The sequence below is a fragment of the Lepidochelys kempii genome, chromosome 3, assembly GCF_965140285.1.
Source record: "Lepidochelys kempii isolate rLepKem1 chromosome 3, rLepKem1.hap1, whole genome shotgun sequence".
Lineage (NCBI taxonomy): Eukaryota > Metazoa > Chordata > Testudines > Cheloniidae > Lepidochelys > Lepidochelys kempii.
The window spans coordinates 41,392,971-41,405,035 of NC_136382.1; positions in this window are offsets into that span (position 1 = coordinate 41,392,971).

A 12,065-nucleotide genomic window follows, 5' to 3' on the forward strand; every position below is an offset into this window, starting at 1 on the left:
GTCAAAAGAGTATTACAACTATGGTTAGTCTCTAAGGTGCCACAAGTACTCCTTTTCTTTTTGCGAATACAGACTAACACGGCTGCTACTCTGAATACTATGGCACAGATCATCCCAACTAACTCATTTTTTGTTTACTGCTTTAACAAATACTATGTACTTCACCATAGGCAGAATAGCTACTTAATTATACTCCAGCACTTTGGTTTGTTCACCTTGATGAGCACTTTAAATATGTACTTGGTACACCCTGCAGCCTGCCACATGACTGAGAACATTAAGTAACACAGGTTACATAGATCTGACATTGCTTCAAATCTGGGGATAGTTTCTTTGTTTTTTTTCCTTCTGAGCATTTTGTTAAGCATGAGTTCTGGTTTTGGAGCAAAGCTGATATAAGCATGTTTAGCTTCAAGATATGAATCTTTAGAGTTGAATAGCTGAGAAGTTTCTATAAGGAGAAAACTCTGTAAATTGAGCCTGATATCTGGTATATATTTTACCAAATAGCCTTAAACTATATTTGGAAGCAAAAACCAAGATGAATGTATATCCTTCCAAAAACAACAACAACAAAAAACCCCTCCCTAAAATATTCTTATATAAATGAAAACTTAGTATACCCTCACCCCCCAGGGTGTTCAAAGCGTTTTCTGTATACGGAAAGAGCTGAATCCTGGGTAGTGTACAATATTGATGCTGCTTCCTATATTTGTTGTACTATTTTAAATACAAATGTTAAATACCTATTGGCATCTTTAGTCTTTAAAAGTGATATTTAATGTTAAGTGGAGCTGCGAATTAGAACTATCCACATGAAAATAAAGCCAGTGTATTTCCTAGATGTAGGAAATTTAAAATAGACCTATATATATATTTATGGCACCTGATATGTTTTATCTCATTTCCTTGGATACTTCCAGGCTAAATCACACTTGTTTTATTCACTTCAGTAATCCCACATAAGACAAAGGGATCACATGATTAAGGCAAACAGCATTTGACCTGTCAGTATTCAGAACTTGTAAAGTCCAATTGTAAAAATTAGACTAGCTGTTAAATTTAGATACCAGATTATGTTATAATGTTGACTTGGAGCAGTCCATAAAGGTTTTAATTACACATCAGATTTTGGTAAATATTTTGGGGTATTTTATGTTAGTATGTCATCAGTAAATTGGACTCTAAATGTCTGGCTAAAACAGACCTGTGTGAGCAAATCAGACCCTAAATTTTACAATGTCCATGCAATGATGGGAATATGCTCACCGTGAGTCTTTGGATATGTATGATTCCCTGTCTGTTCCACCTCTTTGTTCCAAAGAAGAAGAATTAAAAGTAAAATAGATGCCTACTGCTAAATCTGATAAAATATTATCTGTGCATGTTACATTTTTAAGTGCAATATATTCAACTTGTTGTGCAGGTAACATTCTATCAATAAAGGCAGATGATAAGCCATGTTTACCTATGTATTGTACATCTAATTAGTTGGAAAAAATAAAATTATGTTTATAATACTTGTGTTGAAAGTCAGTCACACCCGATCTGCTTGAATCATTGCTATAAGATACACAGTATTCAGTAACTATCGCTTATAGAGAGGTCCTGTCAAATCTGGAAATTGCATTCATTTCATGCATAGGAATGGATTACAGGACCATGTAGGAGAAAATTCAGTAACTTACAATGTTCTATTAGCATAATACACTTCTACCCCAATATAATGCGGTCCGCAGGAGCCAAAAAAATCTTATCGCGTTATATGTGAAACCGCGTTATGTCGAACTTGCTTTGGCCCCCCTTCTCCTTGTCCCCTGGCGCCCCCTCCAGAGACCTCCCCGTCCCTAATCACCCCCAGGATCCCACACCCTACACAATCTCCCTGTCCCCTGACTGCCCCGACACCATCCACACCCCTGCCCCCTGACAGTCACTCACCGCCGGCAGTGGGAAGCTCCACTCCGCGGGCTGGGGCTGGGCTGCTTCACTTCCGCCACGCCGATGAGTGCGGGGGGGAGGGGGAATCCCTTCCACCAAGTCCCTCCCCTGAGCGACACGGCTGGGGCCGCGGTGAGGGAAGCGAAGCAGGCTGCTCCTGGCCCCCCGCTAATCACCCGGGCCACTCTGGGCCTGCAGGTCCCCCAGAAGTGCCCCTGCACAGCTCCTGCCTCCCAGACCTTGGAGGGGGGGAGGGCCTGCTTTACCGCGTTGTATGCGAACCTGTGTTATATCAGGTCACGTTATATCAGGGTAGAGGTGTAGCTGAATATCTCTTTCTTAGCGACTTCATGCTCTACAGATACTTAGAACATCTTTAAAAGTCAGAATTCTCATAACAACAAAATATTTCATTAACTAGGCCATTTGTATACTAGATTTTATCCCTAAAGGATGAAAGATACAGAAAGCCACCATTTGTTATTTCATTGTCCGTAAAACACAAGTATAATAAACAGAATTCTCAAGAGTATTATATTTGATGTAGGAACAAGACCTGACCGGTTTAAGGTTCGATACGTGTTATACTTATTTTTTGCTTTGTATATTTTTTTAGATTTAAAGTTCATTGTAAATTGCTGAAATAAGTTAAAATGCATTTTATTGTTTCTTGACAGCTTGGATCAGAATGGCCCTTGGCAGTGTGTAAAAACTGAAAATGTTGTACAGTTTAATACCAAAAATTACATTTTAGTTCATGCTTAAACTTTGTCACTGTATGTCAAATTTGAGGTCAATTAGAAAAGAATTGAAGCATAAATAGGAAGGTGTGTGGATTTCATACAGATAATGCACTTCATATAACACAAGTTATTTTTTTTAAATCATAACTCCTGCTGTATCAGTAAATCAGTGCCCTAATTTTCACTACGTTAACACTGTTGATTCAACAAATTGGGGAAACTTCCACTCAGCTGGTGATATTGAAAGGGATAGAATTTACTACTAAGAGACTATGCACTGTAGTTTAGCTATCGGCCATAAATGTACCAGGAATCTCACCGAATCCTTCTTTGACTTTTGCTTCTCAACAGCCTCTCTTTCTTCCTAGGCTTCTTTTGTTCATTCCTCTCTCACAACACACATTATCCAGTTCTACTGCTCATTGCCAACTCTTCTGAACGTCAACTTTGTGTTAGGTCCCTGTACTGTTTTATTCCGGTACGTATTTAGAATACTTGGTAGCTATATTAGCAAACTAAGGACCAGATTTATCTCAGTCATTTGCATGCAGCACATTCTGAGACAAATTCTGTTCCTGTTTACACCTGGACTACAGAATTAATGTCAGTGGAGGAGGCCAGAGTTTGGCCTGTCTGACTGCATTGTGTGTTGTGCATGTTAATCTGAAGGCTGAATTTATCCAATAGGAAATTACGTACAGCTGCCTCCTTTAATATTGTATAAAAGCATAAAGTCCACTGTGAGAGGGGCTTTAGAAATGCTGATTGATAGTTGAGTTAAAATGCTCAACAGTCGTCAGTTATTCCTCCGCACTGCTTTCAGAGCAAATCACTAGACAATGCTGTCACACATAAATTGAAATTCAGGTGACAAATATCAGTAACTCCTTTAATATTCAGAGTGGTGCTTCTCTGGTGTATGGGAGGTCAACACTTACATTTATATAGTGCCTTTCATCCAGAAGGATCTCAAAGCACTTTACTAGCTGGTTTGCAAAGGGTTGGCAAAATTCTGGCTCATGCAGGGAAAGTGGTTTAACTGGTATAGGGCTAGACCATGTCCTCTTTCCCTCTACACCAAAAGGGAGTTTTATAATCCCCTCAGAACAGTATGGAGGCCTCTTTGCATAGTCCAGGGTCTGGGCTGGAGGAGGAAGAGGTAGAAATTGGATGAGTCAAGAGAAAGGAATGACCATAACAGGGGTGGGGGCAATGCACATGGTCGTCCCTCAAGAAATTAGGCAGAAGAGAGAGTACATCCTCAGGTTATGGCCTCTCCTTCATACTTGATAGTCTTTAGGGCCACTGTGGCCAAGGGAGAGTCTATTAGGAGCTATGCTATCAGGGAACTGGATAATGATTCACGAAGGAGCCACAACCGGCGCTGAAGGCACAGAGTATGTGGGTAGTACAAGTTTGCCAGGTTTTTTTCTATCTCGCCTCTCAGTCTTTTCCATTGAGGCAAACCATCCCTCTCCCACAAGGGATGATATGGAGGGATCTCCATTAGGGATCTTCAGCAGATATCTCCTCCACCAGAACTCCTTCCCATGGGTTTTTTCAGCAGAGGATGATCTGGACTATCTGCTGCAAAAGCAGTCAATGTATGCCTGTATTATAGGAGAAACCTGCTCTATTCGCTGCCCCCTTGTGGACTGTAGTAAGGCCACAAGTAGAAGTAAAAAGAAATAAAATATTCTGAAACTGTATGTAGAGAGCAGGCATTTGCACGTGTGTGGACCAGGCTCTTTGATTACACCTTTTATGACCCTAACAGTTCATTTTATGAAAGATTGATAAGACAACCTCTATGCAATATTTGGGTGGGGGCAGATTAGGGGCAGCCATCATCCGTCATAAGTGATGCCACATTTTTGTGGCATGCTCATGTGCACACCCAAATTCCTAGCTAGAATTAAGTTCTCTAGACGCATAGGGATCACTTAGTCCATCACTGAAATGCACCCATCTCTGAGGTGAAATATAGGAGCTGAAACACTACACAACAGTATGTTCAGGACACTATGTGTAAAAGTGAAAGTAAAAAGGAAACTTGCCCAACGTTGAATTTCTCTAGGATACTGAGATTAACACACCTCCTTGTATTTACAAAATAAACAAATAAATGTAATTATTAATGACTGTATGTGGCCAGTACAATGTTTTCATTACATATGAAAGACACATCCCAGAACCTCTGTTACTAAACATGTACCACCATTCATAGAAGGTAATTACTAGGGGACGACATTATGGTCCTAATTTTGCCCTTGGTGATACGGGTGTTGTAACCTTTACCATTCGCTGAGGTCAGAATTGAGCTTTATGGGTCAGAGTCTCAGCAGGTGTAAATCCCTGTAGCTCCACTGACATTAATGCCTATATATGCCAGATGAGAATCTAGCCTTATATCTGCAGTTAACGATCATTGGTAGTCACATTTCTAAATTGGTAATTTGTTGCAAAACAGTCTTGCACTCTTTTAACACTGAGCTGACAGACAAGACAGTATTTAAACGAGGAACGAATGGGAGTTTATTTGAAGACATGCTCATTAGTTTTGCCACAGAGATGTTTAAAATCCACAAATCAGTATAGCCCATTCTGAGAATTTTCTCTTTCTAGTTAGTCATTCTACACAAAGCTGTTTCCATCTTTGGGGCTGAACTGCAATCAAAGCTCCAACTCTATGTGATAAATATTCTTTAGCTTTGGGACTAGATTCTGATCTCAGTTACGTTAATGTAAACACTGATAAACACCACTGAAGTCCATAGAGTTTATGCCAGATTTGTACCAGTACAACCGAGATCAGAATCTGATGCAGCATGTCCTATTGAAGTGGAAATCACTTACTGGGGAAGTTAGCGCATGCAAATCTTTTTGTAGTAGATCTTCCCTTTCAACTAGGTCATAGTCACCACAGAGTGCTTGAAACTGGGCTCAAGTCTATGAAAACTGTCATTACATAGAAAACTACTAGCTTTGTTTATAGTTACCTGTGGAATCCACATCCTCATTCCATCTTTGATTTTCCCCTTGGAGGTTTAAATAGTATGGCCATCTCACTTTAAAAGGGCTCAGCATGTATGTATTCTTTACTCCATTTTATATAGCGATTTTTCTCAATTAACAAAATTTCCCTTTGAAGTCATGTGACTTCTACTGCTCTAGAACTGTTCTTTCTTGAAGAAAAGACACTATAACTGTGCAGTTTCTTCTGTACAGAGATGAAACTCCTACATCCATTTACCATGTAACATGCCAAAATATTTAAGTGTGGCCTAAGGACTAAATTAAATGCCTCCTATAAAATTTCAAGGAATGTTAGAACCAGGAAACTAGCTGTTTAGTTAACATTAAAATATATATAAATATATATATATATATATAAATATATATACATAAGAAATCATATCAACAATGAGGATGAACTGAGTGCCAAATATTCACCATCTGTACAAAGCTACACTTCACTAGAATTAAACTATTTTATGTAATTCTCTTTTCATGCTTTTATGGTTCTTTTGATAAATTCTATTTAGTAGCATGCAGGATACCTAAATTGAATGTACAGTATGCTGTTTCATTGCTACAATAATTTCTTGCTTCTAGGTAATATCTTCTTTACCAGAATGTTACTTGTTATTTTGAAGACATATTTGAGAATTGTTTTATTCTTGAGTTACTCCTTTTCATGATTCTCTACTCACCTCCAGCTGATTGTAAGAAAATGTGCTTCACTCTTTTGCCCCAGGCTCTTTTATGAAGTTGCCTCTTTCAACTGGTTTATGTATTGTTTATGTTCATCTCCTGTACATAATTCTGCAATTAAATTTTTTGAGAAAACTGGAATTTACTCTTTAATGAATTCAACAGTTTGCATTAGTTGAAAATACACAGGAAAATGAATATCCGCCCCAATCAGGAAACTCGTAGACCCCCCTACTATTATAGTGTAACAAATCATATGATAACTGTGAAAGAACTTTACAGATGCAAAGTTTCATGTACCTGCAATTTCAACTTAAATGTAATAGTTTTAACAAATAGTTGTTTGAATGCCAAAGCAATGCATACTTAATATCTGAAGGAATGTGGTAAATCAATTTGGAATCGAGCAATACTAACAGTTACACTGTTTGATTAATATTCATACAAGAGATATAGAATCTAATCTGCATACATTTTGAATCAATTCATTGTTCTTCATTAACAGAGAAAATAATGGCCTTGTACAGATTTAAAATAATTGAAACTGAATTGTTTGCAATTAGTTTGTACTGGAATGTAAAAAAACAACAGAAGATCATATTGGTTGTACAAGATGGATCCCAGTGTTTCTTCATGTATGTATTTGACCTTTTAGCAACTAATTAGCCAATAAGAACTTTAGTGTGTCATGTTTTTGCAGCTCCTTCCAGAGCAAATGGTCAAAGTTGTCTCAGAAGAAAACCTGAGTAGTGCTTTGCACTGCCCACACTTCTTGATATGCCAGTCGGAGTGCATGAAGATGAGTTTGGAATCTCTGAGAATAGAAGAAGGCGGTACAAGAGACACTGTGAGAATCATGAATTTATTGGGGGCAGGCAGACGTATTAGGGGGAAATTACTTAGCTGGCTTAGTATCTGTTTGAAACTCAGTAGTCTGCCTGCCCACAATTTGGATGAGAGGATTTTTGCTTTTAATATTAAGATGGGGGAAATCCCAAGAATTTTTTTCTCGGTGCTAAAAGTCTGTGATTTTCTTATAAGAACTGAAATTCAGGGAGAGGGCCTAAGGCAGCCTAGCTTTTCTTTCTGTCTGTATCTGTCTCCAGTCCAAGTTCTGTTTTGGCAGAAAGAGGCATTAGTAGCAGTTCTGCATTGATATTCTGCAACCAAGATGTGCCTTGATCACAAGCAGTGGCCATTCCAATACCCATTTCCTTAATCAACTTTTGGGGGTTCTCTAAAATCAAGGATCCTTTCTGGAAATGCATTCTCTCAGAATTGTTAATGTTGTTTTTCTTAAAAAGTATACTGTTTCTTGCACAGTAGTTTTAGGGCTGGCCTGCACTTACATAGTTTTACTGACATGTACATATATGGGGTTGAGATGTGTGTGCTTATTTGCCAATATAAATATGCCAGCTGCTAAAAGCCCTAGTTGTGGCCACAGTTATCCAGGTATACAGTTATTTCAGTATAGCTTAGGTCAGTTCCAGAACTGGAATAAGCAAAGCTATCCTGATATAAGCACTTTTATACTACTATAATTGTGTACACACTCGGAGGTGGAGAGGGAGTTGCTGCTTTAACTATGCCAGCATAGTTATACTTTTAAGCGTAGAGAAGGGTAGGCCATTACTGTGAGCTGTGTTTCTGTCCAATCTAAAGAAAAGCAACATGAGGCAAGGTTAGTGCTTCGATAAAGGCCTTCAAGGTAAATGTAGGTGCCACTGGAGTGCTAGTGACTTATTTGGTGATGTTCTTCTCCCCGAGTCCGTACTGGGCTAATGTCCCAGCACGGTATTAGCAGGAAATGGGACTCTAGAGGTGCAGTCTTTAGACAGAGACATAAAAGAAAGGTCCTGACTACTGGTGATCATTAAAGATCCCTTAGCTTTTCCCATGTGAACAAAGCTGGTAAGCCTGGTGTCCTGACCAAGTTCCAGTTTGAGTAATAATATTGTGCCTGTCTAAAGTCTCTTTGAAATTTCCCATGGATGCAGTATTTTTCATTAACAGAGAATAATGGCCCCTTACAGATTGCAAATACTTGAAACTGAATAGTTTGTAGTCAGTTAAACTGTTTAGTGTTGCTGTGTGCTAATGTTATTTATTACTAGCTACAAATACCTAACGACAGTCTTCTGCAGGGGTCCCAAGGACCCGATTTTCAGAGGTGCTGAGCATCCATAACTTTAACTGGAGCTGTGACACTCAGCAGTTCTGAAAATCAGACCCTAAAATGCTACAAGAACTCAGTGCCACTGCGGCTGAACCCCATCACACTTGATGCAGAACCTGGCACTGAAATGCTTCAGAAATCTCCGTATTTAGGGCGGTGATGTGTGATATGATGGCCACCAATTGCAATACAGCTCTAGAGGGAATCTGGGAACTCAATATAATAAACTCCTTTAAATGAAAGGCTATAAAAAGGAAATTAACCTGTAATGCAATGAATACATAACTATTAATAATATGGTAAAGATCAATGACGTATTACAAATGACATCAGAAATCATATTAGAGATGTGACATAATATACTTTTGACAGTTCAGGAAACAAACTCCAAATGAGGAGTGAAGAAGACACATAAATATTATCTGGTATTGGAATATGTCCAAATAAATTTGATCAAATGCATCTAAACTAGAAAGAAATTGACAACACCTTAGAAAAAACTGACCTGATTTTTAAAGTGTATCTATACATACAATTAAACTGATAGATATGATGGACCGCACCACTTGCTGGTGAAAGGCAGCGTGGTTCCACTGGGGCTAATGATTTACACCAGCAGAGGAACTGATTCAAAGTGTTTACATGCACAGCTGCTCAGTGAGTACTGCTGAAAGGAACACAGAAAGGGGAAGCTGAAAAGGAAGCTAAAGAGAAAGCTGCTGGGGAAAGGAAATGTACAGATTAATACAGCTAGAAATTCTACATTTCTTATGATCAAATCAGGAATGTAAGCTTAATTCTGGGGATGTAAAAATTTATTTCACCATATCTTGCTTAAAGTACATATGTGAAGAAGCAACTTTTGATTAGTCCCTATTATGAACCTGTCTGTAAGGCTCCTGCCTCCAGCGGTTGCCAATAATCTGACTTTAGAGCTGTGGTTATCAACCATGGGTATGCAAAGGTCTTCTGAGGGGGTACATCAACTCGTCTAGATATTTGCCTACTTTTACAAATGGCTACATAAAAAGCACTAGCAAAGTCAGTACAAACTAAAATTTCACACAGACAGCTGCTCTATATAGTATACACTGAAATAATATTTATATTCCAATTGATTTATTTTGGAATTATATGGTAAAAATGAGAAAGTCAGCAATTTTTTCAGTAATAATGTGCTGTGACACTTTTGTGTTTTTTATGTCTGATTTGGTAAGCAAGTACTTTTTAAGTGAGGTGAAACTTGGGGGTACACAAGACAAATCAGACTCCTGAATGGGATACAGTAGCCTGGAAAGGTTGAGAGCCCTGCTTTAGATGACTACTTCACAGCATCCTGGCATCCTGCAGGCTGTGAATTAGGACAGCTACCTACTTCTTTGTAGGAGGGATAGAATGCCACAATGTTTGGTCAAAATCAAGACCTCTTATTCATCATTTATTCTCATGACTTTCCTCAAGCAGACATATCAGCAAGAAATCTCAATTAACTTATTCTATGTGCAGGTGGAATAAACAATGTACAGATATCCTTTGTAATAATCCATAGGAAGCTGTACAACTATATCTGATTTTACTTTCTGATCATAATCATAATCGAAGAGCAAAGAATCCAACACTTGGGGATAGTATGGATTTGTATCCTCATAGCCAAAGAGGGGACCTTAAGGATCATGAATAAATGACTGAAGTGAATATGATGCTATATGTAGGTATTTTCTCCTTATCTTTGATATTTTATATGGATGTTTTTCATTTGTGAAATAAACCAAGCATAATCAAAACAGTTTGTTATGTTCAGAGTTAAAGTATTCTCTTTAATTAACCACTTCAGAACATATTGAAATAGTACAACAAAAGAGAAATTGCTTCCACAACTGGAATGGCAGTTTGCACTATTTCATTGCATGAGGCATGCCACTTGGCAATTCGAAAGACTTGTCATATGAAGCAATTTCCATTGAGCCTTTGACAACTAGGACAAGTATTTCACTTCAGTGCCATTTGACCCGCATGCCCTAAAATGTTGCAACCATTTCTCATTTTTCTGAGACCTAGCATCTCACTGTCAGGAAGTATGACAGTATGTCTAGCCCATAAGTTGCATGATATTTGACTTTATTGTCACAAGTGACACATTTGTAGATGTTTTCTGGGATGATCCATCATGGAATATTGTGTCAGATAGTACACTGGGACCCTGGTCTCTCTGCAGAAAGTTTTAATGCTTCTGATTACGCTGATGCTGTATTTCCAGTTGTGCTAGGAAAAGATTATGGGGGGCAAGATGAGGCAACAACTCTGAGTCAGGATGGAAGGAAGAAAAAGGTGTGGTATGCATAGAAAATACCTAGGGGAAATTACATAGGGAGCAAAAATGGGTGGGAACCATATTGTCACAGATGGTAACAGAGAACAAGGAAATTCACAAACATTTTTGCAGTAGCTGAAAATCAAATACATTACTTGGAATATGTTCTCAGTTGTTTCTGCCCAGGCCTCTGGGGTTGTTCTAATTTTCACCCTCCAGCCAGGTCCAAAATTCAGACAACATAAAGAAAGGTTAATGCCACCTTATTCCCAGCGCACATGGGCTGTGCCGGCTGATTTGAGCAGCTCATAATCTGATCCCCCATATTTAGATTTCAAAAGTTCTGTTTTCCTGAACACAGTAGGAATCAACCGGGAGACAGGTTCCTTGCTCAATATCTCAGGACTCTCTCCAGCCAGCACTCTCCCCAAAAAGTTCTTTGTTTTAGATTGCTCTCAGCTTCAGTGCTTCCCTAGCTGTTCTTGGGCTTTCTGCTTTGTCTGCTTCTGTGGTGTTTTTAGTGCTGTCTGCTCTTGCTCTCTCTCATGCTCAAACTCTTACACACAGCTCCACCGACACAATACACAGCCCTCTGCACTGTACTCCTGCGCAAAAAAATTAAAAATTCTGCGCACAATATTTTAAAATTCTGCAAATTTTAATTATCAAAATAATACTATATAATCAAACCAATTTCAATTATTTTGGTTATTTATTTCAAAAACCTGTCAGCAAGTATGTCTGTAACAGTAGCAGAGAGTTAAAGAAACTCCTATGACAACCTGTTTCTCTGCCCCTCCCCTCCAGAGCCCAACCGGGGGTGGGGGAGCAGACACTCACACCCACTACTTCCCAAAGCCCAGCCATGGGGCCCTCCCCAGCCCAGACACTCACACCGCCTCCCTCACAGAGCCCAGCCGTACCCCCCCATCCCAGACACTCACACCTCCTATCCCCCAAGGCCAGCTTCAGGGCGCCTCCCCCACCACAGAAACTCTCCCACCTCATCCCCCCACGAGCCCAGCCATGCCCCCCCAGCCCAGACACTAACATTCTCTACTCCCCAGAGGCCAACTGCACCCTCCCGCCAAGTGCAGAAACTCCCTCCCCCACATTCCAGACACTCACACTCCTCCCCACCAGCACCTAGCCACAAGCCCAGACACTCACATCCTCT